The sequence below is a fragment of the Crocodylus porosus genome, unplaced genomic scaffold (assembly GCF_001723895.1).
Source record: "Crocodylus porosus isolate Cpor-Errol unplaced genomic scaffold, CroPor_comp1, whole genome shotgun sequence".
Classification (NCBI taxonomy): domain Eukaryota; kingdom Metazoa; phylum Chordata; order Crocodylia; family Crocodylidae; genus Crocodylus; species Crocodylus porosus.
Genome location: NW_017728947.1, coordinates 60,948,761 through 60,972,569, shown reverse-complemented (window position 1 = coordinate 60,972,569; position 23,809 = coordinate 60,948,761).

The window sequence follows — 23,809 nt, the reverse complement described above, 5'->3', positions numbered from 1 at the left end:
TAAGACAAGGCTTGACAATCACCTTGCTGGGGTCATTTGACCTCAGTACTTTTTCCTGCCATGGCAGGGGGTCAGACTTGATAATCTGCTCAGGTGTCTTCCGACCCTACTAACTATGAAACAATGAAACAAACGTTATATTGAATTTTGTTATCCTCTGTCAGATATTCTTAATAGAATTGTAAGTTATCATTGAGATAAATTATTCTTTGTTTGCATGTTGCATCTTTTCTCTGCAACAAATTGCATAGCCTTTCTTTTTCTGTAATAATTTCTTTCCTGATTTACTAGGTCAAACATAGTATTTGAGAAAAGTACAATTTTAGGTAGTACTAATTTCCACTTGGGATGATATGAAGACTAAATCTTTTTGCAAAATTATTACATTAAATGAATAGAAATGATTTCAAAAATTGTATACAAACATAAGAATACAGTAAAATAGAAAAAGAAACTAAATATCTAGATATCCAAAACCCAAGCATTTTTTTATATCATGAAGCTCATTTAAAGTAAATTATATGAAGAAGGCTACTACAGTTTCAATTCCCTCTGTGTTATTGGATATTAGGAGGCACAGAAATAGAGCTCATAAAGTATTTCCATTAATAAGCTCTCCTTCCTGTATCCTTCACCTTTCTGTTATCCTTCACCAGAACACCCTATTCAGGTTCTAAAATAATAGACTAACAGGAATCAAAAGCTATACAACACAGATGCTACTCCAGTCATCAGAATCAGGTCAGTTTTTAACTTCATTAAATTGCTGTCATATGGTGTCTGCTGACATGCATCAGACTTGGGAGAGTCTTACTCATCAGGTATTCTCTAAGATTGTTAACAAGAACAGCAACTCTCATTAGGAGTCCCCAAAAAGCAGCTAATTAAGGGACAAAGGTTGCTCAGATTGTGACAATTACACCTGTAGGTCCCTGTAGAAACACCAAAATCTCTAACAAACGTATGTTTGGTTGCTTAGTACAAGAAATAAAGAGCTAGTCCATTAAAAAAATGAGAGGCAAAAACTGTCAACCATTTGAAAAGCTTTACGAAAATGATCATCCAATTAGTGGCTATGATCAAATCAGGCATGAACTCTCTCTGGATGGCTCCATAATTTTCCTTCTTGCATGGTGTAATTTCATATAGCTCAAATGAACTCATGAGAGGTAATTCAGTTCCAAACAGTTTTCTCATCACTGCTAATTATACTAATACATTGAAATGCCTCCTACAAAATGCATGAGCCCTTTAAGCCACCTCATTAATGTGATATAATTTTTGCCAGAATATATATCAAACCTATTATCTCCACAGGTTTTCTTTAGCATTTTTTTCAAAATGTCTATCAAAAAGCTTGAAAAAGTAGATTTTTTGGTCTGTTCTCAACATAATTAACTGTTGCTTTGAACTGAGGTTGTCTATTGTTGTATTTTTAAACAATACTAGCAATATACAATGCGATAGGGGTATCCCTCAGACCCACAGGTTTTTTTCCCTGAGTATTTGATTCCTTACATCTTTTTTTTTCCAGTTGTAGCTGATTCTTTAAATGGCAAATGGTGCATGCAATAATGTGCAAAAATGAGTTATACAAACTGAAAGCAGGGGTGTAAAAAGAAGCATCATCTGAGACTAAAATAAAGACAGATTTTATGGTATTTATGTCAGTTAATTTAACTGCTGGTAGGGGCTTTTGTTGAAACATGAGTTAGTTCCAGTGTTTAACCTTGCAGCATTAATTTATGCTTTATGGCATGAGTCCTTCATCACTCCCTCCTTGGGAAGACAGTTATCTCATTAGCCAGAATTTAATGAAATGCAAGGATACACTTCTTAATTTCCAAGATTACTATAACACAAATCAGGTGTAAATCTCAGACTGACTGTCCCTTCCCTTTGCCTGTTTTAAAAAAAATAGGTTAATTTGGCAATCATATCACAGAAATTCATCTGGTGGGATAAATTTTACTACTGCTATTCTAAAGGCATTTCTCATCTGTGAAAGTTGGTTTAACTTTGTATTCAGTAATACTGGTGACATTTAAGATCTGCATAAAGTTTAAGTTTTATAACCAATTGTTACTACTGTGATCAATTAAAATATATTGTTGACTTCACTGGAGATGTTTTTCTGTAAGGTGTACTAAATGGGTCTTTGTTTCATTTCCTTATAGATCTTTAGCAACATACATATGTAGGTTCCATACTACCAAGGGTTGAGTAGAATAGTTAACAATTTTAGTAATGAGAGGAACTTAATTGTAGAATGGGGATAGCTACTAGAATTTGGACAAGGTTAAATAAGTGATCCAGTTTGAAAATAATTTTATGTATACCTTGTAAAGCATACACAAGAAATGGGGTGGATCAGAACCCCATTGAAGTCACTGGTAAAGCTCTTCTTGACTTTACTAGGGCTAGGGCATAGCCATATTATATTTTTTATAATCAAGAAGCTTTGGGTGATATCTTTTATTGGACCAACTGCATGCTTGGGATAAAGTTAGGTAAGTTTTTGAAAGAAAGGCATTCTTCTTCATATTTTATATGTGTGCACAAGTGTGCATGCATATGTACTTAAATATATGAATATATGTATTCTTGCACACAGGCAATATATCATACTAGAATACACCAGGGGTGATCCCCAGCTCTACCAAAGTCAAGAAGAATTATCTTGGATTGATAATAAGTATTTACAGGATCCAATTTTAGATTTAGGCTTACTTTAAGCTGCCTAAACCAAAACCAGGAGTGGCACATGCAGGCAGGCATTCATTGCTGCCAGGAGTGGCATGGGCAACCTGAGGTAAGTAACTTGTATGTGGAGGGTAGGGTGGGTGGGATCAGGGCAGGGCTGACTAGCCTGCAGGGAGGGCTTTGCTTATGGGGGGTTTGTGGGTCCAGAGGGGACTGGTAGGTCTGCAGGAAGGTTGTTGGGTCTGCAGAGGGGAGGGGGTAGTCAGGAGGCTAAAAATAGCCTGGTCAGAGTTGGGTGGTAGGAAAAGCACAGCCCCAGGGCTCGGGGCAGTGGCTGAGCTTTCCCAGCCCCAGGGCTCTGCTATGAATGCATGTAGGTATGCACATCTAGCCAATTAGATGTTGGTTAGGTCAACCTACATGTAATACTTGCACATACCCTGTCTCTTTCCCAGTCTCTCTCAGAATACAGGGTTTGTGTGTGGGAGTGGCATATAACTGACATGTGAATGAATCTATCTATCTAACTATCTATCTAGAACCATTTTATAAAGTTAATAAACAAAATAGTTCTTTTTGTATATTTTCTTGTGTTGGTACCTGTCACCACACCATGCACCATAATATAACTGGCAGCACCTTCCTTTTTATGGTTGAGGCATGGGCACGTAATAAGAACTTAGAGAACAGAATTGAGGCATTTGAAATGTGTTGTTTTAGGGGATTGCTGTGTGTCTCATGTACTGAGCACCAGATCAATGAGTTTGTCAAGCAGCAAATCAGTCAAAAAATTGAATCCTATGAACTGTTGTTGGAGGTTGTGGAACAAAGGAAGCTGCAGTGGTTTGGGCATATCACAAGAAGGCTGGACACCCTTGCCAATACCCTAATGCAGGGCGTGGTGGAGGGAAAAAGAAAAAAAGGTAGACCCAAGAAGAGCTGGGGAACCAATATTAAGGACTGGATGAGGCCTCAGCTGACAGGGTGCACAAAATTAGCCAAACAGGGCACAGTGGAGGAGGGTTGTTACGGCGTCTAAGGTGCCCCAATGGTTACAGCGGCGTTGAAGCTGACTTGACCTTCCTTTTCATTCATTTCAGTTGTATGGATGGAATACAGATTGTTTAGAAAAATCACTTGTTTTATATTTCCTATATATTCATCAACTTTTATTGTTTAAAATATATGTGTAACTCTAAATTCCTCTTGTTAATTATTGAGGCCTCAGTCCTGTAATTCCCTGCATGAAGTTGCACTTAGTGCATTCCTTATGTAAAGTGCTTTGCCAATATTCTTGTTAATAATGGCAAACGATATCCTTTATAGCAGTATCAAAGCAGGAAGAGTATTGAAGTGTTCTAGTCTCATATAATGCTGATGGGGCTACACATTATTTTTACATTTCACAAGTTAAGATTAAGCTTTTAAAAATTCCTTATATTTATTGCATATCAGTAACACTATTTTGTACTTATACTAGTGCATTGCAATCACATCCCAAATATTTTGAAGATTGTTAGGCACTTAACTTAAAATTTAAACAGTGGATAGGCAAGTGAACTGACTTTCAAAGAAGGGTGAAGGGCTTTTTGTATGCCCAATGACAGAACCCTGAGAACTGATACAAGCCGAATTTTCCAATTAAGTGTAGGGCCCTACTGAATTCATGGCAGAATTGGGCTGCATGGCAGCTCCTTTAATCTTGTAGATTCCTCTGCATGCCCCCACTAGGGGTGCTCAAAATGGGCTATATTCACTTTGGATTCTGATTCGGCCCAAATCAGGGGACAGTGATTCAATTAGTTGATCTGGATCACCATCCCGATTCGATTCGGCCATATCTGAATCTCAAGATTTGATGCTGATTCAGAGAGTCAGCAATTCAGCCATAGACAGAGCTTTAAATGTTTTTTCTACATACCTCGAGGTACCAGGTGCAGCTTGTGAATGCTACAATGGTGGGGTGGATGGAGCATCCCACAGGAGTGTGGGCCCCCCTCTCCCCCTGCATGCTTGGCAATGGACCCAGAAATGGACTGGAAGTAGTTCCGATCCACTTCTGGGTCTACTGCCAAGTGCACAGGGGACCCTGCCCCTTCCCCCCTGGCTCAACAGTTGGCCATAGGGGGACGCTGGGTGCCTCCCAACCCAGGAGGGATCACTTGCCAAAGCAGGGGGAGGGTCTCCCACACACTTCGCAGCATACCCAGAAGAAGAACAGAAGTGCTTCTGGTTTGCCACTGAGTGTGCTGGGGACTCCTGCCCACTACTGTGAGATGCTTGATCTGCCTCACTATGTCAGCATTCATGAGCTATCTGGTACCTTGAGGTATGTAAAAAGTACATTTAAAGCTGTGTCTATGTCCGAATTATCAAATCTCTCTGAATCAATTTGGAGGGTTCCAATTTTATATGGAGAGATTAAAAGGTCTCCTGATTCAATTTGGATTCAGAGATTTGGCCACTGAATCAGGCCAAATCTCTGCCAAATCGAATCAGTGATCGAAGCTTTGCACAACCCTAGCCCTCACCACCTGCTGATTGGTAAAGGGACCCCACCTCTTGCTCCTGATTAGCAGGGAGGTGAAAACCACAGTTTTAAATATGGTGCCATTTTTGCCTCCTGGCCAGTCAGCAGGAAGTAGCAGGGCAACCAGGTCCTCTCAGCCAATCAGCAGAGTGGGGCGGGGAGTGCAGGGGAATTTACAAGATTAATGGAGCTGCCACACAGCCCCTTTCTGCCATGTATTTGGTAGAGCCTTAATTATGTGTGTTGAGCAGCTAGGAAGCAATCTACTCATATTTGGATACTATGTTTTTTTTCTTAGCAAGGAATATAGACAGCTTGTTTTCAGTGATTAAAGCATTTTTATATGGTATTACAGAGTAATCAGGGCCAGCGTACAGTCCCATCATTTCTTCCAGAAGTCAACTGACCTGACGTCTATGGCAAATACCACTGGTATCTACACACAGTGCCCATTCTGGCAGCACTGGAGTCCATGCTGTGCAATCAGATTTACCTTCCCATGTAGGTGGTTTAAAATGTTTGACTCTTGTCTATTCAGTCCAGCACTGAAATACAGAAAATGCTGGTATGTGGAGGTTAGCAGTGAGATGAAGAAATGGATTTTGGCATGCTGCTTCATTCTCCAAGTCACTCTTCAGTCCAACTCCTCCATAAAGTGTACAATAGATCATGGCTAGTCAGGTGTGATTGCTGCTTCAGATCAGCTAAGAATTACATACTTCCTTGAGGAAAAAATTCATGGAAAAATGTTTGTGCAGTACTTATTACAATGAATCCCAATATGACCTGGTCATTTAGGTAGTTCTGCAATATGGATGTTAAATTATTATAAATACAAAGAGTGTGGAGAAGAGACATACTGTACAAGGATGCTGAAGCACATCCCTATCCTCAGATACAAGTAGAACAGACAAGATCCTTTTCAGGGTTTTGAAAAGACTGCTCTGAAGTAAATGGCATTGTTTTCTGTCTTTCTGGAAAGGGTGAAGTGTTAAATCATATCTGCCTTGATTTGAATCTGTTTTGAAGGAATTTGGAAATTTCAAATCTGATATAAAGATGCTTAAACTAATTATACAGTCTTAGATTTATATTGGCTAAGTACAGGTGGTCAAGAAAGCTGAGGCTGAATTGATTCAATCTTTGAAGATTAGTCTAACCTGCATAGATTGAACCAATAAGCAGGTGAACAGACATTCAGTTTTGATTCTGGAAATGTAGGCACGTGCCTGCAGTGAACCAGAAGCCAGATAGCGGTAGAGCATGCCTCCTTGCTCACCTGGAGCAGACAGTATGGGCCAAGGCTAGCCCATCCACCCTGTGAAAGGTGGTTTGTGGGGGGAGGTGTAAAGAATTCTAGGATGCTGGGGGACTGTGAGTTAAGCTGAATCTGCAAGGGATCTGGAACAGAAGTTCAGTACACTGATTTAACCTAAATCAGTCAAGTCTAGTACTACATCCATCCAGGTGTATCTTAAACTAGTTTTGGTAATTTTGAAAGTGGTTTATGTCAGGGCTGTGTGAAGCTTTGGTCCCTGATTCAATTCGATGGAAATTTGGCTGATTCAGTGGCTGAATCTCCAAATTTGAATTGAATCAGGAAACCCTTTAATCTCTCCAAATCAAATTGGAACCCTCCAAATTGATTCAGAGAGATTTGGAAAGATTCAGCAATTCAGACATAGATACAGCTTCAAATGTTTTTTCTACATAGCTCAAGGTACGCAGTGGCTTGTGAGTGCTGTGATGGTAGGGCAGATGAAGCATCCCACAGGAGCATAGGGGCTCCTCTACACACTTAGCAGCAGACCTGGAAGTGGACCAGAAGCACTTCCAGTCCACTTCTGGGTCTGCCAGGGAGTGCACCAGGGCCCTCACCCAGACCCTCTTGGCTCAGCAATTGGTGCATCCTGGATCTGGAGGGGCACCCAGGGTCCCCCCATAGCTGATTGCTGAGCTGGGGAGGCATGGGGGCGTCCCTCTTCAAATTTCCTGGCTGAACCAGAAGTGGACCAGGTGCCCCTGCACTCCTGTGGGATGCTCCATGAGCTTCACCATTGCAGGATTCACAAGTCACTCCTGGTGCCCTGAAGTATACAGAAAAAATATTTAAAGCTGTGTCTATGGCCAAATTGCTGAACCTCTGAATCAGCATCGAATCTTCAGATTTGGATTCAGCCGAATTGAATCAGGGACAGTTACCTAAATCAATTAATTGAATCACTGTCCCTGATTTGGGCTGAATCCAAATTGAATAGGGCCTGTTTCACACACCCTTCTTTTATGTGCACTGAACTTCTGTTGTGTTACAGATTTGAACTGGTTTCCATTCACTTACACCAGTTTATGTATCATTTCTGTTCCTAGCCATTACGTTTAGCATGTGGTACAAAATATGGCCTGTGAAGGAGCTGTAGCTCAGATATACCCTGTGCCAGGCTCAGTCTACCTTCTCAGGTGAAGGAAATAAGTCATGGGGTTACATAATGGGAGAGAGAACTCTGGGACAGTTTCTGTAGGAACCCCTGAGTTGGGGAAAATCTGGGAAGTGGTTAGTAACACTAGTGAGGTGAAAGACCTGGATTAGAATACCTAATGTCTACACCTTAACCCATGTATTACCTCCTGGGTTCTGCTGTCTGTCTAGTTTGATGTTGGACATCCTTGAGGAAATATTCTTCAGGAAAGGGAATTTGGGTATGTCTACACTACTCCAGAGCTCTATGACTTACGTGAGGGTTAAGAACTTGGGTTAGAGAAAAGCTATTATGTTGTGCTTCTGGAAAGGCTGTTGCACATAGCAACAACTTCATTTCAAGCATAAAATATGGCCAACTTCACCAAAATTTGCAGATCTTTAGGGCAAGGGTTTTCCTTTGGGGCTTTTATGGAAATTTTTTTTGAATTCATGAGCTCTTTGCCCTGCTTTCCCAGCTCAGTTTTATTCTCTGACATAAAAGCTTTCATATTGGCATTCATTGTACTTGCTTTCCAGAATTCGTGTTAGTACTGGAATCATTTTAATTTGGGTCATCTTCCTTTACTCAGTAGCCCTGCTGATAGCTTTCAAGAGGGGAATTTTCATTCATGGCTGGTCTCCAGTTTATTTTATTTTTGCCATTCCAGCCGCTCTTTTTCACATAGCACCTTTGAACAAGTGCTGCCTCCTTTCCAATGACTGTATACACAGGGCTCAATTGCTCTTGCTTTCAGCAGAAGTTTATTTTTCTTTAAAGCCCATACATCTGTGAAGGCTGATGGAGGCCCAGCCTTTGATTTCTGAAGAATTTCTAAAGGGTGGGAGGGGAGAGGGAGTGGTTATTCATTGGAATTACAACTTGAATGATGGCCACTGCAGCTCTACTTTCTAATTCTGAGTTTTCTAATATAAATAAATACAAAGTAGAAAGTTCTGCATCTGGGCTTTGACCAAAATAATTTCTTAAAATAAAAGACAAAGCACTTGGTTTAGCTGTTAGAACATGAAATTTAGAAATCGGGGCAGCTGGAGTCCACTGTCAGCTTTGCTGCTGACTGGGAAATTCAGATCTCACAATTAGTCCTTCTAGCTGAGCTATTTAACAAGTCATTAACCAAAGGGTAGCTTTTTTGGCTACCTTGGAGTTTGTCTGCCCAAGCTAAGATAGCGTAGCTCTGTAGATATTCACAACTTCTGAAAATCTCAGGTTAACTATACAAAATCAGTGGGGAAATTAGGTGACCACCTGTTACCTAGTCATAAAATGTGTGCATATCTTCTTCTTTAGGATGGAGGTGTTAAGGATAAATAAGGAATGGTGTTACCACTCCCAAACAGTCAAAAAATCATAACTAGTTAAAAAACAAACAAACCTATGAAAGAGTAAAAATTACTGAACATTGGGTTCTTTGTATTCTCTTCTGGTTTTTGAGCTGCAGATTTCTTCAACATTTTCAAATGTTTCTATAGAGAAACTATTTCTATAGTGAAACAATGACATTCCTATACAATTATATGACCCCAGTACCAGGCACTGTAAAGAAAACAGTCTTAAAAGTTGGCAACATTTTGGCAGTGCGGCATTGCGAAACTCTCAGATGAAAGTAATTAAGTCCCAATCATGTTTACACTGACGTCTGTGTCCAGACTCCCATTGTTTTAGTTGGAGAAGGATTAATCCCCATGTTGCTAAAGTCAGTGGAAATAGAGAATTCCATAAACATACAGATTCTTCAAAACATGAGGCTCCTTCATAAATCAAGGCCAAAAAGCAACTTTCCTGCTACCTTCTTCACCCCCAACTCCTGACCACGATGCTAGAGTGGATCGGAAATAGTACCTCTAAGAGCCAACGTGGCCTGTTTCCTTAATTCTGTAGTGAGCATTCAGTCAGCTGACAGGTGATAATTTTTTTAGGTAAAATATTCACAGTGAAGCAAAGAAAAAAAATTTTGAGAGAATATTATCTTGCCTGATTCCAACAAATTTCCTTGCTCAGTGTTAAAAGAAAGTGTCTTTCTTGATTCTTATCACTGTCACATGGCATCTACCTTTTCTTTAAAACATAACACAGAATCAACCTGGACATATCCCTATACACACGGCCTCTTTAAATTCTGTAAGAAAATGTGTGGCCCACCTGAATGCAGTACTAGAAGTTGAGAAGAAACTGAGGAAAACAGAAATTGGTTATTGGCAGTTTAATAAACTGATGAACTTGAAACAACTCTGCAAACATTCACTATGCAGTGTTTGGCTGTTTCTTCATTGTAAAGTTGGGACAACCTTCTTTCTTGCTAGAATGACTGCTGTGCATTGCATACTATGCACAGTTTTCCATTATTCCCATTTCCCAGTAGGTCACATTTAGAGTCTTTTAAACAGTACCTAAAATTATGTGTTATATTGTTATTTAAAATATAACTTTTGTATCATCTTCATGTATTATCTTGATTTTTTTGCTATATTAATTTTCCCCATCCAGTAATAAGATTGTCTCATGAATTCCCAATCTCAGAAATGGTATGCCTTCAAATTATGCATATTTTTGTTCTAATAATCTCAATTCATTTTTTCCTTGATAATCTGAAGCATCAGTTTTCCTTAAGACATTGCCACAAATAGAGGATAAAATGTTACAGTAATTATATGTCTAGCAACATGACCACTCAGTTGTCTAGATCAGCCACTGAATAGGAAATTAATTCCTGTTAGCTCACACATGTTTACATCAAGATAGGCATGTTGATTTATTTGGGTGGGCTACTGGCAAGTGTGGACTGACCATAAAACTATCTGTAAATTTAATCCTTTTTAGAGATCAAAGGGCAACACTTTATCCACTTAGTGTTGTAGAAATTAATTTTTAGATTTGCCTATTTCTAGTAGCATTAATGAAGAAAAGCTGTAAGAGAAAACAGACCATTTTCAGGACTGTGATTCAGAACATTAACACCTTAATTTACATAAAATTAGTTACATACTGCTGAAGTAATTTAATTTGTTTGACCAGGACTTTGCAACTGTGAAAAATAGATTCAGAAAGGCCAATCAAGGAGTTCTACATATTTTCTCCAAATGACTGATTTCAGAATAATATGATACTACAGAGATTTAATTACAAGGCAGCTCAAAAATATGGTTTTGCCAACTTTGAAAGACATAGATTGAAATTAAACTATATTTTTTGAGAACTCCCTGCAAAGAGCCTGGCCTATTCTTGAAATAACTACCATATTTTCCTCATATGCACTGAAGGGGTCATAAACTCAACATCTGAGTGTAAGTGTTTGACAATGAGATATGGTGATAAAGAAGTAGAGATATATTATAACAAAAGGGTAGAAGAACTGGATCTGTAAATAACCCATAATCTTTAGAAAAAATCAGTAGCACAACTATACCCTGGGAATTAGTTAATATAGCCTTTCCATTTCAAGGCATGCTTTATAAGGAAAAGGACTGCTTGCTTATATCTTTTTCAAATTAAAGCTAGAAATATCGCATGTTTCTAGTTCTCTAAAATGAGGAATGGAGCAAAGCAAGTTTCTGTACCCCAGCTCTTCAATGTATTGGGTCTACATGGATATTAAAGTTGCTTATGGGCATGAGATGTGAGCTGTCCTCCATTTACATGACACCTTGCATCCTGCAGCAACACCACCTGCATTATGCCAGTTGGATGTAAAGCTGTTCACTTTTAGGAAATTGTCTCTGGACTATTAGTCAATCCTTCTGGGCTTGTGCCTACTTTTGGAGAGAGGAAATGGGATGCAGAACAGGCCAGATGACAGGATCATCTGAGATTTACTGGCTTACTTCTGGGTTCAAGTTTTGCAGTGTGCTGCCAAGCGCTAAACATGCTTCAGAAAGCAAACCGTAGGGTAGGAGATAAATATGGGTGGGGGGAAGGATAAATCAAAGACACTGAAGTTTACTGCACTTTTTCAAATTGACCAGGGGTCAAACATAAGGATTTACAGTCACATGGCCGGTGGCTATGGACTTAGGATCAACCTTCAGATCAATCCCCAACTATAAGTGTAGACATATCCTTTATACTGAGCTAGAGAAGAGTCAGTTGCTGATCATCATCAAAAAAATCAAAAATACCTTTTTGGTATTTTTTAAAAAACTGTCTTTACCTGAATAATTCACTAAGGCTTTATCTACCCTACAGTTAAGTGCTACATCCCACCTAAACTCAGCTACCAGTAGAATGGTAATTTGTACAGTATAACTGTTCCTATACTAAAAGAAGTGTAAGGAATGACACAGACAGGATTCCAGGAGATGTGATTTGATGCGGCTGGAACTTTATGAACTTGTCTTGAAGCTATCCAGGAATACTGTGTCCAGTGCAGGTTGTTAGCTTTCCTTAATTGTTTTCAGCTGGTAGAAGGCAGCCATTGTCCTCCATCCCCATCTACCCTTCTCTAAGTGGACTGTAGCCCATTGATGCACTGTCCTCCTCTTGTATGGGAGTTAAAAAATGGGGGACAGGAAGCTCCTCTGCAGCTCTTTAGGGGGTGGATCCCCTAAATACATCTCCCCTTAAGGCAATTAACTTAGTAGTCTCTTCTTGCACCAAGTTGTATTCTCAGGAAGGGAAAGACCTGGCCAACTGACACTGGCCAAAATATATATCTACTTGCTAGTCAGATGGCTGTACAGCATTCACCCTGAATGACTGAGGGACACAATAGGATTTTTATGATGAAAAATGGTGAATCCTCTCTTTTTATGATGATTTATGTATCTTTTAGCCTTATCAACCTGACATACTCCCCACTGCAGCACTTCAAAACAAATTTGTAGTTACATGCAGGAATGACTCCTAGATCTTTCCTCTTCTTCAGCCTCTTCACTAAACTCTTTATTGTTTTTACCCTGATAGTCCTGGAGATCCCTGGCACTATGCTGGGTGTGAGAAGCTAAGCTCATCTATTGAAACTTCAAACTCACAGCAGCCAGTGGCTTCCTTGAGCTGCATTCGTCTGACTACCAACCTTCAAAGGGGGTCTTCAAAGGAATCACTACCTTTTTTCCTCCTTATACAGATGAATAAGTTTTTCAGCTAGCAGGTGGGTACATCTACACAGGGGCATTTATTGGTATAATTAACTTAGTATTAAAAAAAATAGTTACCCTTGCATATAATTGTCAAGAATGGATCAGACATTTGTTTGACTAAAGTTTGGCCTTAAATACCAAACTAATGACTGAACAATGTTTACTGAAAGCCCCCAGGCTTAAATTCCAAGATACAAGAAACTGCAATCAAGAAACTTCAGACAGAAGGGATGACATCTAGGGTTATTTACTGCTTCTCATCTCTCTAGCCATATTGTTTTATAGGAAAAATACAAATTTCCACCCAGTTAGGTAATGTAGATTTAAGTAATATAAATCACTGCATTATGCATCAACCTTCCCTGGTTGTCTTATAATTAACTTTGCATTTATTCATCCTTCTCCAGAAAGAACAGAGCCCTTTAAACCGTTCTTGTTTTACCTGGTATTTTTTGATCAGAGAGTAAGTGGAATACTGCAGAATGACTCCAGAGGACACTGAAAGTTGTGAGGTTGTTGGACTTGGAAAGCTTTAAAAATGATTTCCATATTCATACAAATATACCATTTGACTGAGTTATAATATATCATAAATAATGGGGCAGATAACTGGTGCAAACTGGTGTAGAGCCAGTAACTTGAGTAGGTGTTTGACTGATTTACACTGGCTGAAGATTTTGCTACCCATAGCTTGTCTATTTCAATAAGTTATTTGCAATAAACCAGGGTGTGGATTTACAGTGCATTAGCTACCCTGCTGTACCTGCAAAGTAGTTTTTTCCAGTTACAATGTGGAGTAAGTTCCCCCACACAAAGGCAATGTTAGTATGCGAAAGAGTATAGCTACACAGCACAATCAGAACTTAGGCTGTATAGAATGCTCTCTGGATCTTCACTGTACTTCTTTGTGTTGCTTGTGTGTGCATCCCTAGGACTGCATTGTGCTTTGTGGACATACCCAAGAATATCCAGGCTGTTGCCCCTGGGATTCTTTTTGCCAGAGACCCCCAAGGATTGACACGGCCACTTGTCTGATTTGGTATCAAGTGAACTTTTAATACTAACCCCTAAGCTTAACACAAGTTTTCTCCTTATAATACAACCTGGCAAGCAGTTCCTTTAGACATTACAACAGTGACCTTCGGTGGTACCAGCCTCAGATCCTCTGCTGGATGTGAGGGATGTTAATTTCTGGATTCCTTGTTACTCAAAGCAAGAAGTCCAAGGTTGCTCCTGTCTCCCCAGGGTGGCAACACAAGCACACATGTTCCTTTGTTTGTCCATCACTTTTGTAATTTTTCTCATCTCAAATTGTCCAATTCCCTGGCTCTGTGCCAAGGATTCCTTATATGATGCACCAATCCCCTGGCACTGTGCCAGCCACATTCCTTATAGGGAAACTGCTGTCCCCTGCTCACCTACTGCCCAGTCACAGCACCCACATCTCCCAATGCCACAGAAGGTGCTCTGTTCATTTTTGGTGCTTCGTTCTGGGAAGGCCTGGACTAGGGCTAAAAACCTTAGCATAACTCAGTTTGCCCACTACACAGTCAATGAATTAGTTCCTACCCCACCTTACTATATAGCATGCTCACTGTTCAGACAAGCCTCTCAGTAACAGCTCTTAATGCTGTAAAACCCCTGGAGAATCTCCCACCAGTGCAACTCTCTTGAAGTCCTAGCAGGAATTAAAGCTTTTCCTAGTTTCTAGTTTGGTAATACTTGTTAATATGAAAACATTCATATATTATTTAGATTCCATTTAAAAACCTGAGCATAAAAAATCAAAGCAATATCTTTGATAGTGGCTACTATATATATTACCTGTGATGGTGAATATTTTAAGTGTTACATAATTATAAAGAGTTATAAATTTAAGGGCTGGATTATGTGCTGAAAATTGGCTTCAGAGGGTAATAAGAAAAGTAGGCTGTAGTATGGTACAGTATTTTGCTAATTTTTCCTCCTTTTTAACCTTCATCAGATTTGCAGAGGAGTGAGCTTTTATAATGCCTTCTGATAAACAGACTTGCAAAAATAACATATCTATGCACTGGATGAAATCAGCCAAGAAATATGAAGGCCCTCTTAAATGAGTACCAGAATATACTTGTTTAAAAAAAACAAACCATGTACCAAAGATTGAAAAAGGCAATGAAAACTTGAGTAGACAGAATATTAGTTTTAGTGATTTCTTTGGTGTATCAGACTAAAACAGATTTTTGAAAATAGGAAAGTTTCTTCTCAGCAGATAACTTTTAAAAGAATAGACCTGTGAAAAGAATACTATTTTTGAGCAACAAGGATATCTATTTAATAGGTTTCTTCTACTCTACCTTTGATCACATTTAGAATTAGACTGCTTTTTGTTACATTTTCTCAGTTATTTTTTTAAAAACTTTTTTATGCTTTCTTTGAAATATATGAACCTTTTAATGTATGGATAATTTATTCAGCTCCTAAATTTAAATGCCTTGTGGGCGTAATTTTCCTATTTTAGTTTACTTCTATAGCTGCCTTCACTTTGTCTGGAATATATTATTCATTGTCTCCAAATTATAACAGGACTGATGTGTTAGAGTATAACTTCTTAAATTCATTTCAATATTTTAACTATTTGCATAACAATCTAGAGGGATAGAAAGCTTCTCTAGCAATGTCTTTGTCTCAAAGACATTGTTAGAAGACTTTTAATGCTATTAATTGTGTTTTCAAGGAAGTGCAAAATATTTTAATATGACCGTATGAATATGAACAGGAAGCTGTTTATGTTCCAGTATTGTGACTTTTTTTTTTTGTAATTTGAAAATGTTTGCACGAATTAAGGGTTATTAAATATGTATAAAGATACTGATCTAGGAGTCCTTAGTCAGTTAAAACTCTCCATTGACATAACTAAGGAATTTTGCCAGAATAAAGGCTGCATAATTGGACTTTGATTTCTCAGATTGAAACAGATTTTTGATTGACTTTATAAGTGTATCCTATTGATTGTGTATTCATTTGTTTTTATGTCTTCACAAAGAGAGAAAATCAACCATAGAGGAGCTCTCCACACCATGTATTTTTCTGTCCTTGCCTCTTCTGGTACATACTCATGCCCAAGAGCAAAACCTTGCAGTGGATGAGCCAGGGAGGGAGCCACATGCTACACATAGGACCTGTCTGTGTTTTGTGGGAGCGCTGCTGAGACACATGCCCTGCCAACCCACTTTTGCTGTGCTTGCATCAATGCTAGAAATGGGCAGGAGAGCTACTCTGGGACAATTCTTCAGCTATTGCTCTTAAGCAGAAATCTTGGGAGTGGGTGTGGCAGAGTCTAATGCCTGAGACTGGTGCATGTAGAGTGGGAGTGAGAGAGCAGGACATTCTTCTTAGTGGCGCTTTTAGAAGCACCATGGAAGCAGAATACACCTGGCCTCATTGACCTAATGCAAGAGGAGACTGCTCCAGCTGCACACATGGAAGTAATGAATAGAGTGAGTTGTTGGGAGCAGAATGATAGGATTAATGCTTATGGATCAAAATTCCTATGGTAAAGGGGGCAAAAGCGGCAGCAGCTATGATTCTAGCTCCTAAACTGAAATAATAGCTGTAAATGGGTCTGCTAACAGGTTGCATGGAATGTTTTGTGTAAAACTTCAACACTATAATGTAGGATGAAGCATTTTTTCATTAGGAAATCTTAGCATACTTTCTAATCTTTAACATATTTAGCCTTAAACATCCTTGTAAGGTCTGAAAATATTATGTATATTACACATATATTACAGAGGAACAGAGTGACTTATTAATCGTTACAAAAGTTGTTTATGGTAAAAGAGAGAATTGAACCCAATTCCTAAGTATTAAACTAGTCTTAGGGGTCCTAAATGCTAGACTACATTTTTTCTTTTCTTTATAATATGAATATACCTGACATATAGAATTCTGCATCATGGATTGGTAAGAATGATCCAGCTATCCATTTAAAATGTTAATTTAAGATTTTAAAAGGGAATATGTTTAGGTCCAAAGTTTCATTTAAAACGGTTTTAGGAAAACTGCGACTTTTAGTATTAGTAGTAATAATTTGTATTACTGTGGTACTAGGAGCCTTGCTCATATAACAGAGTCCTACTGTGTAATTCACTGCACAAACCTGGAACCTCTATTTTATTTGGACTTAAATAAACTTGCAAAGAAATTTCCTTACGATGATGGATGTTTCACCTTTGAATCCTGAAACTGCTTGTTTTGGGGATTCTGGAAGGCAAACCCTGGTGTGCTGAAGATTCAATGTTTGCATGAATGAAAGGAGATGCTACAATAAAATGGGAGTGCAGGGATTTGTCCAGGGATGCTGTCAGAAGATACTGCTATCATTGACTGGTTGGAGATGGCTGAGATCCAGGTTTAGAAAAAAAGGCCAAGGAAAGCAGTAGCATCTATAGTTTAGCAGTTGTATTCTGTGTTCATAGCTTAGGGTAATAATTTCCAAGGTGGCTTTCCTACCCTGCCTCCAGGTCCAGGTGGAGGAAAGACAAAGAGCGTGCCATCAATCTACTCCTTTCTGTGGTTGCTGGCCCCTTTCCTTGCACATAATGGCATAGGAAAGAGTATGGAAGGGAACAACTGAGAGTTCAGAATAAGTATATCAAGAGTGACAGCAGAGCTAGCTATCTTGGTCAGGTAGCTATTGATCTTTAGAACTTGACAGTCTTATCACTTAGTCTCTGAGTTTTAGAAATGATTACTAACTATGTACAGTACTTTTCCTAAGTATTAAAGCAATATGTTTGAGGAATTAATGTTTATATAACATCTAAAAATGGAGAAATGTAGTGAGCTGAAACTTAATTTACAAATTGTAAGTCTGGGCAATTGCTTCTTGCCTCACAACCAAAATCATGATTATGATTATTAAGCCATTTTTCATTAAGGGAAAAAAAAAGTATTTCAGAAAGAGCTTAGACTTTTTTTCCTAGCTAGAGAAAAATAAAATAACCTAATTAAAAAATAAAATATTGTTCGCCAGTTTCATCTTAATAAGAACATTATTTTGAATGGTTTGATAAACAAGTATTTTAAAATAGCAGCGATATTAAATTTTAAATCATAACCACTGCACATATGTTTTTTTTAAAAGATTTTATTTTTATTTTAGCAATGTTACTTCAGAAACCAAAACAGTTATGGCCCTTTTCTATTCCTGTTTGCCTCCACAAAAATAATGTATTAAGAACTCAGAATGGCTGTGTTTTTGCTGAATGTTTGGTGTCATTTTCAAAAGAACTTCTACTTAAAATGTGAGATGGATCACACCTTTAGCACACTGTAACTATGTACAAACATTACATTTCAGGTGATGGAATCACAGTTCCACCAGTTTACATGCTTTGTGTTTAAGTGTTCACAGCACTTCAACCATTTAAAAAATGGTTGATGTGGTGGAAATCTCCATTGCATTGGACATGGTTGAAGCACTAATTGACTTGAACACAATTCCAATCAACTGGAGATGCCAGGATGCCCTGCTTCCACTCTCTCCCCCCTTCCTTCCAGGGAGATGCTCTGTGAGTTGGGCTGTGCCCTACTGCCCCACTGCTCCCTCCCTGACAGCTCAGGGACTGGGAAGCCTGGCCCTCTCTACAGCCCAGAAGCTGTAGAGCTGTCAATCTCCAAAAGGTGCTGATGGAGGAAAGCTGCCCAACCCTGCCCCTGCTGTCCACAAATCCCCTTAGCCCCTGCCTCTCTGCCCACACCCTGGCCTTGCTATTCCAGAGCTCCCTTAATCCTTGTCCCCTCACCCAGGAACACTCTGGCTGTGCTGTCCTGGAGACCTTAGATCACATCTGTGCCCCTCCCTTCTCCCATGGACCCTGTCTGGATACTGGCCTATGTCCAGGGATAGAGGTGGTGTTAGATCCTGTTGGGGCAGGATCCTGCAATTAGGGGTCAGAAGGAGGTACTCCATATCCCACATGTGGTGTATGTGTAAGAAATTTAGCTTAGCTGTAATAGCAGTGTTGCTAACTTGTAGTTTCATAGAGGATCTTACACAATTTTATATTTGTATTAAAGTAACAGGTCCTAGTGGTATTTAATTTGGTAAGAATCTCAGCTTTCATTAAAAAAACCTCCCAAAAACAAAAATGTGAGTGTCAAACTTTCATAGTTTTGGAGATAAGTTTGAAAATAGAAACTGAGTGTATGCAGATAGCTGTTAGAGCTCTGCAAATTGTTGTATGTGCCTGTTCTAATAGGTACTTGGAGGTGAGGCTGAGCCCTCCCAGTGTGTACTAGCTGGGGCAATCTGTAGGAGCTCTTCCTAATAAACGGAGCCTCTTACTGTTATTTTCCATAAACTGCATTAGGGCTCTGTATGTCTCTGACTTGTTGATCAAGCTATCAAGTAACACAGAGTGTGTCCCAAAGGCTTAAAAATCAAAAATTAATTTTAAGGAGTCTCCCGAGTGTTGGGCTTTTTCCAAAAATGGTTTTAAGGTCATCCTCATGATTTGAGGGGATTTTTATTTTTGGATGCTTGGGACAATACAGTACAAGAGTAATAAGAATAATAAGTATTGTGTGACCAATGAAATATTTTATCTTAAACAAAGTACAAATTCCAGAGGCAAATACGACTAGTGATGAGTTTACTGGTAGTGCTTCATTCTCAGGTGAATGATGGTAAGCTTGTGAATGGCAGTAGATCAAACAGCACGTGTGGAATAGGTAGAGCTAACTCTTGAAGGCCATAATATTAAAGTCTTTTACAGTCGACTGACCTTGAACAGTATATAATGTAGATGCCCATAGATCAAACAGTGAGAAGTGGGAAGCACTTGAATGTGATTGTCTTCACTAGTTGACAAGAAACTCTGTATTGAAGTTTCTTGAAGTTGAAGTGTGACATGCTCCATTCTATGTAGGGAAGGATGTTGTGAATCTGAGGCCTGGAAAGACCTTTGCAACTTTCATGGATAGAGAGAAACACATAACCATATCAATGTGCCTTGCACCTGCAACTTTTCCCCACAATCAGGGTGTGCCTGATCAAGTTTAAGATTGCTGAAATTTCTGTACAAAACAAGTGGGAAGCAGTTTTAGTTTGCTAGCTCTCTATATTTAAGATTGCAACTGTTCTCTTTCAGGAGCCTTATTTTTTTGTCCCTCTATAACTTTGACAAGGGGAATTGGCTTGGCTGAGAGTTGTCATATTCACTCTAGAAGTTGAGGAGGATTGTCCTGCAAAGTCAACAGAAATAACTGTTCTAAGGAAGAGCTGTAGGGTATGGAGTTCATCCAAAAACCTTCCACTTCAGTGATATACTTGGAATGCCTCTGAAAATCACATAAGTGTAGATAAAGACTTATTATGTATGTATACTTTTAGGTGGAGTCTACAGGCACTTCTTCAATACTAATAAATAATAAAATACTAAAAACTAAACAATACTTTTTCTAAAGGAGTTATATATATAAAATTCATGTAAGCATAAAATGAGGACAGTCAAGAAAGCAAGAAATGAAGTGAGTGTTTTTGTAGAGGCACAAATAAGTGAAGATTTAGACTAAGTGTTGGGAATTGAAAGTATATTACAAATAGGAGCATAAGCGAACATCTAAGTAAACTGTTCAAGTGATACATATGGAAATCATTTATGCAACTGTAAGTTTAATATGCATATGCTACATAATATTAACATATTTGAATGAATGTGGTTATACTTGCACACAGTATAACTTCTTAACTGTATTCACAAAGTTTTTCTACCTCTGACATTATTATATTTCTTCAATTAAAGATTTATTAAATATACCAATACAAATGAGTGAATGAAAAATGGTATGCTGTGCAGTATGTTACTGGTAAAAATATTTAATGATCTGTAATATGTATTCTAAAGGGCAGCATGCTTTTTGATTTTTTTGAAATAAGCATATCTCTTGTTGTACAGAAGTTATCTGTAACTGTTGGTGGTTTGAAATGCACTAACAAGTCAAGATATCTTGGCAATTAGATGTTGATCTGTTCTACAGAGGCAATGGGTCCACATTCTGCTGAATATTTGTCTGATTTGGCAATAAATTTAACAGCGTGAAAAACTGTGGAAATGCTATTTTGAGTCGTTATGTTATTGTGCATCATCTACAATGTATTAATATATTTTGAGCTTGTGTACGTGTCTTGTTAAATTTATTTGTTTTTAACAAATCACTTTTGAAAATCTGCACACTTTATCACAACTGCTTCTTAAATCTAACATATTTATCATAAAGTATTTTATTTATTGAATTTTATTTACCGTCAAGAGAGACAGACATGAATGTAATGTTTAAAAAGATGTCTATTGATGTGAGAAAAATGCAAGCCGTGTGGTAGAAGCTCAGTGAGTGGGAGAAATGTAAATGTTCCCTGCATTTTTATCTCACATGACAGAATGCATTATGGTCAAAATAGTGTCTTCTCTGAGACACAGGTTTCTAACATCTGCATAATATACACTTTTCATGTAGGCTTTTTATTCTGCATGCAGTTGTTCAGTTAAATGCCCTACAGTCTCATTTATAAAGCTTGCTTTATATAACACCTCCTTGTACATGGGAACTATACCTTGGATACATATAATCCAATTATAATTACCATGACAATATATAACACCTTATTATAACCCCCATGTGATATGGGAGTGGAGTATATATTGATGTCAAAAGCAAGCTATTTTCATCAGACAATTAGTTGTCTTTGACACAGGGCCTACATTTCCCACCAATTAGTACAAACGGCAGGGTGCATTTCTAGATTTCTGCAGAGCTAGCAGCTTCTGCTATTATGGAGAATTTAGGACGTTTAAATAAGTTCCAATACACATTCTGGTTTTCTTCAATTTGTTAAAATCAATAACCACTCTTTGTCTGTGGAACATTTTCAACTCAATAAGATAAAGCACACCTCTTTAAGTTCTTATGTGCTTTACTGTTCCAATCAAAAAATTCAGTTTGAATGTAGGTCCTTCATATCTGTTGAATAACAACATGAAGGACCTCAATAACTCAGTGTAAGGTATTCTTTGTTGTAGTATAGTTGTTGAGCAAGGAGACATGATGGATGTTAGCATGTGTAGACTAAAGAAAAGCATTCTGATGTTGTATTTCCATAGTAAATTTCAAATGGCCCACTTCGATAGTGCAAGGTTAATCTGATATGCAAACACAAAATTGCATATCGTTTATGTGTTCATGTACTTACATGTTTGCTACATATCATGTCGTAGATTTCATGTGCCCTTCCCTATCTTGCCGGAAATCATCTCAGAAGTGGTCTTAGTTGTTATGGATCTCATCTTCACAGTCAGCAAAATTATGCAGAATAATTCAAGTGAATGGTGATGTTGCCATTATCTATTTTATCCTGTTGAGCAGCAAAGTGTGAAGTTTAGAGCCTGATCAGTAGTCCACTAAAGTCAATAGCATCTCCTGCTCACTTCAGTAGGTTTTGATTGAAGTGCTAAGACAGGGAAGAGTAAGAGCATAGTACTTCCACCTTACTAGTGGGACTGCAGTAAAAATTGACAGGGTTTTCTAAATCTCAAATTTTCCTTAATTAAGCAGAGTCTTCAAGGATGGTTTCACACTTCTGCATAGGAGTGTATGGCAAGGTGGCTGATGGACCCAGCTGACCACACCTGTGGATGGGTTTAGATCATGTATTGTTTTTTCCTTTGATATCTCTTTCTCAGTCTTTGTTCATGTTTTGTTTTTATTTTATATTTCTCTCTCAGTTCAGATTTTAATAGCCTTCAAGAATCTCAGATTACTATCAAGAGATGTTCAATCCAGCATAGTATATATCTTTATATTCCTAACTGTGCTGTTGTGTAGCTTAATTCTGTTTTGTTTGCAAAATTAGTTCAATTTCCTCATTTTTAACATATACAATATATGAAGAAACTCATTTAAGTTTTTGTGGATAGGGTCCCATTCCTCCCTCCTCCCCCTGACCCAAGGGTCTCTCAGTCTTTTCTCCTCTCTCTCTCTCTCCCTCTCATGTTTCTGTTTCTTCTCTTTGCCTATCCTTTAAAATCGTTCAAGTTTTTAAAAGACAACTTAGTCATGCAATAGTGTTCCTAGCTGTTTAAAAGCTGTGGTCACCAGCTAGACATAATTGATGTTAGGAAATTCAGTCAGTCTGGTTTGGGGAACTGCATCAGATCATTACTAAATCTGTATTTTATATATGCTTGGGGAATAGATTATATAGATGAACCTGGTAAGGTCTGGTAGACTTTGGCCATTATGTGATGTCTCTGATGGTGGACCACAATATTTTTCCATCCTCAAATACACAACGGAAGCCTATAGAATTTCTGCAGCTCAACACCTGTGGAGAATATGCTTTACAGAACTGGTCCCTTAAGTGTGCACTCTCCCTCTGATGCATGGAAGGAATAAGCTCATAACACCCACTAGCATTAATGGGAGTTATCCACATAAATCCCTTGTACATCGCGGAGAGAATAGACCCCTTTTGATTTTTAGAAATCTTTTCTATGAGGATTCCCTTGTGTCTAGTATGGGCATATAAATGGCCATTTTATTGTATTAAATATGTATCACATCCGTCATTTTAAATGCTGTACTGTGATGAAGGCTTCTCAGTTCTGGGATCAGTTCTGAAAATATTTAAACTTGGCAAGCTAAACAAGCTCCAGTTGAATAAGCCTAAGGGTCCCATTCATGGAAATGTTATATTCCACTTATACTTTATTTTTTTACTTAAATTACATAGTGAAAGTATGCAGAATATTGTTTTGGAGTAAATTATGGTTTTTCATATTCATTAATTCACTTTATTGACTCCTAGTGGTGCCCTTTCCATTATCCAGCTGAGGTCTGCACTATGCAAACTGAAAAAAAAAGTTCTCAGAGAAAGTGTTTATAGCTTTCAGGGGCTATACTTGACTATGAACTTACTGGTTTAAAAAATCCAACTTTCTGAAATGGATGGAACACAATGATGATTATGGAGATTAACCCTT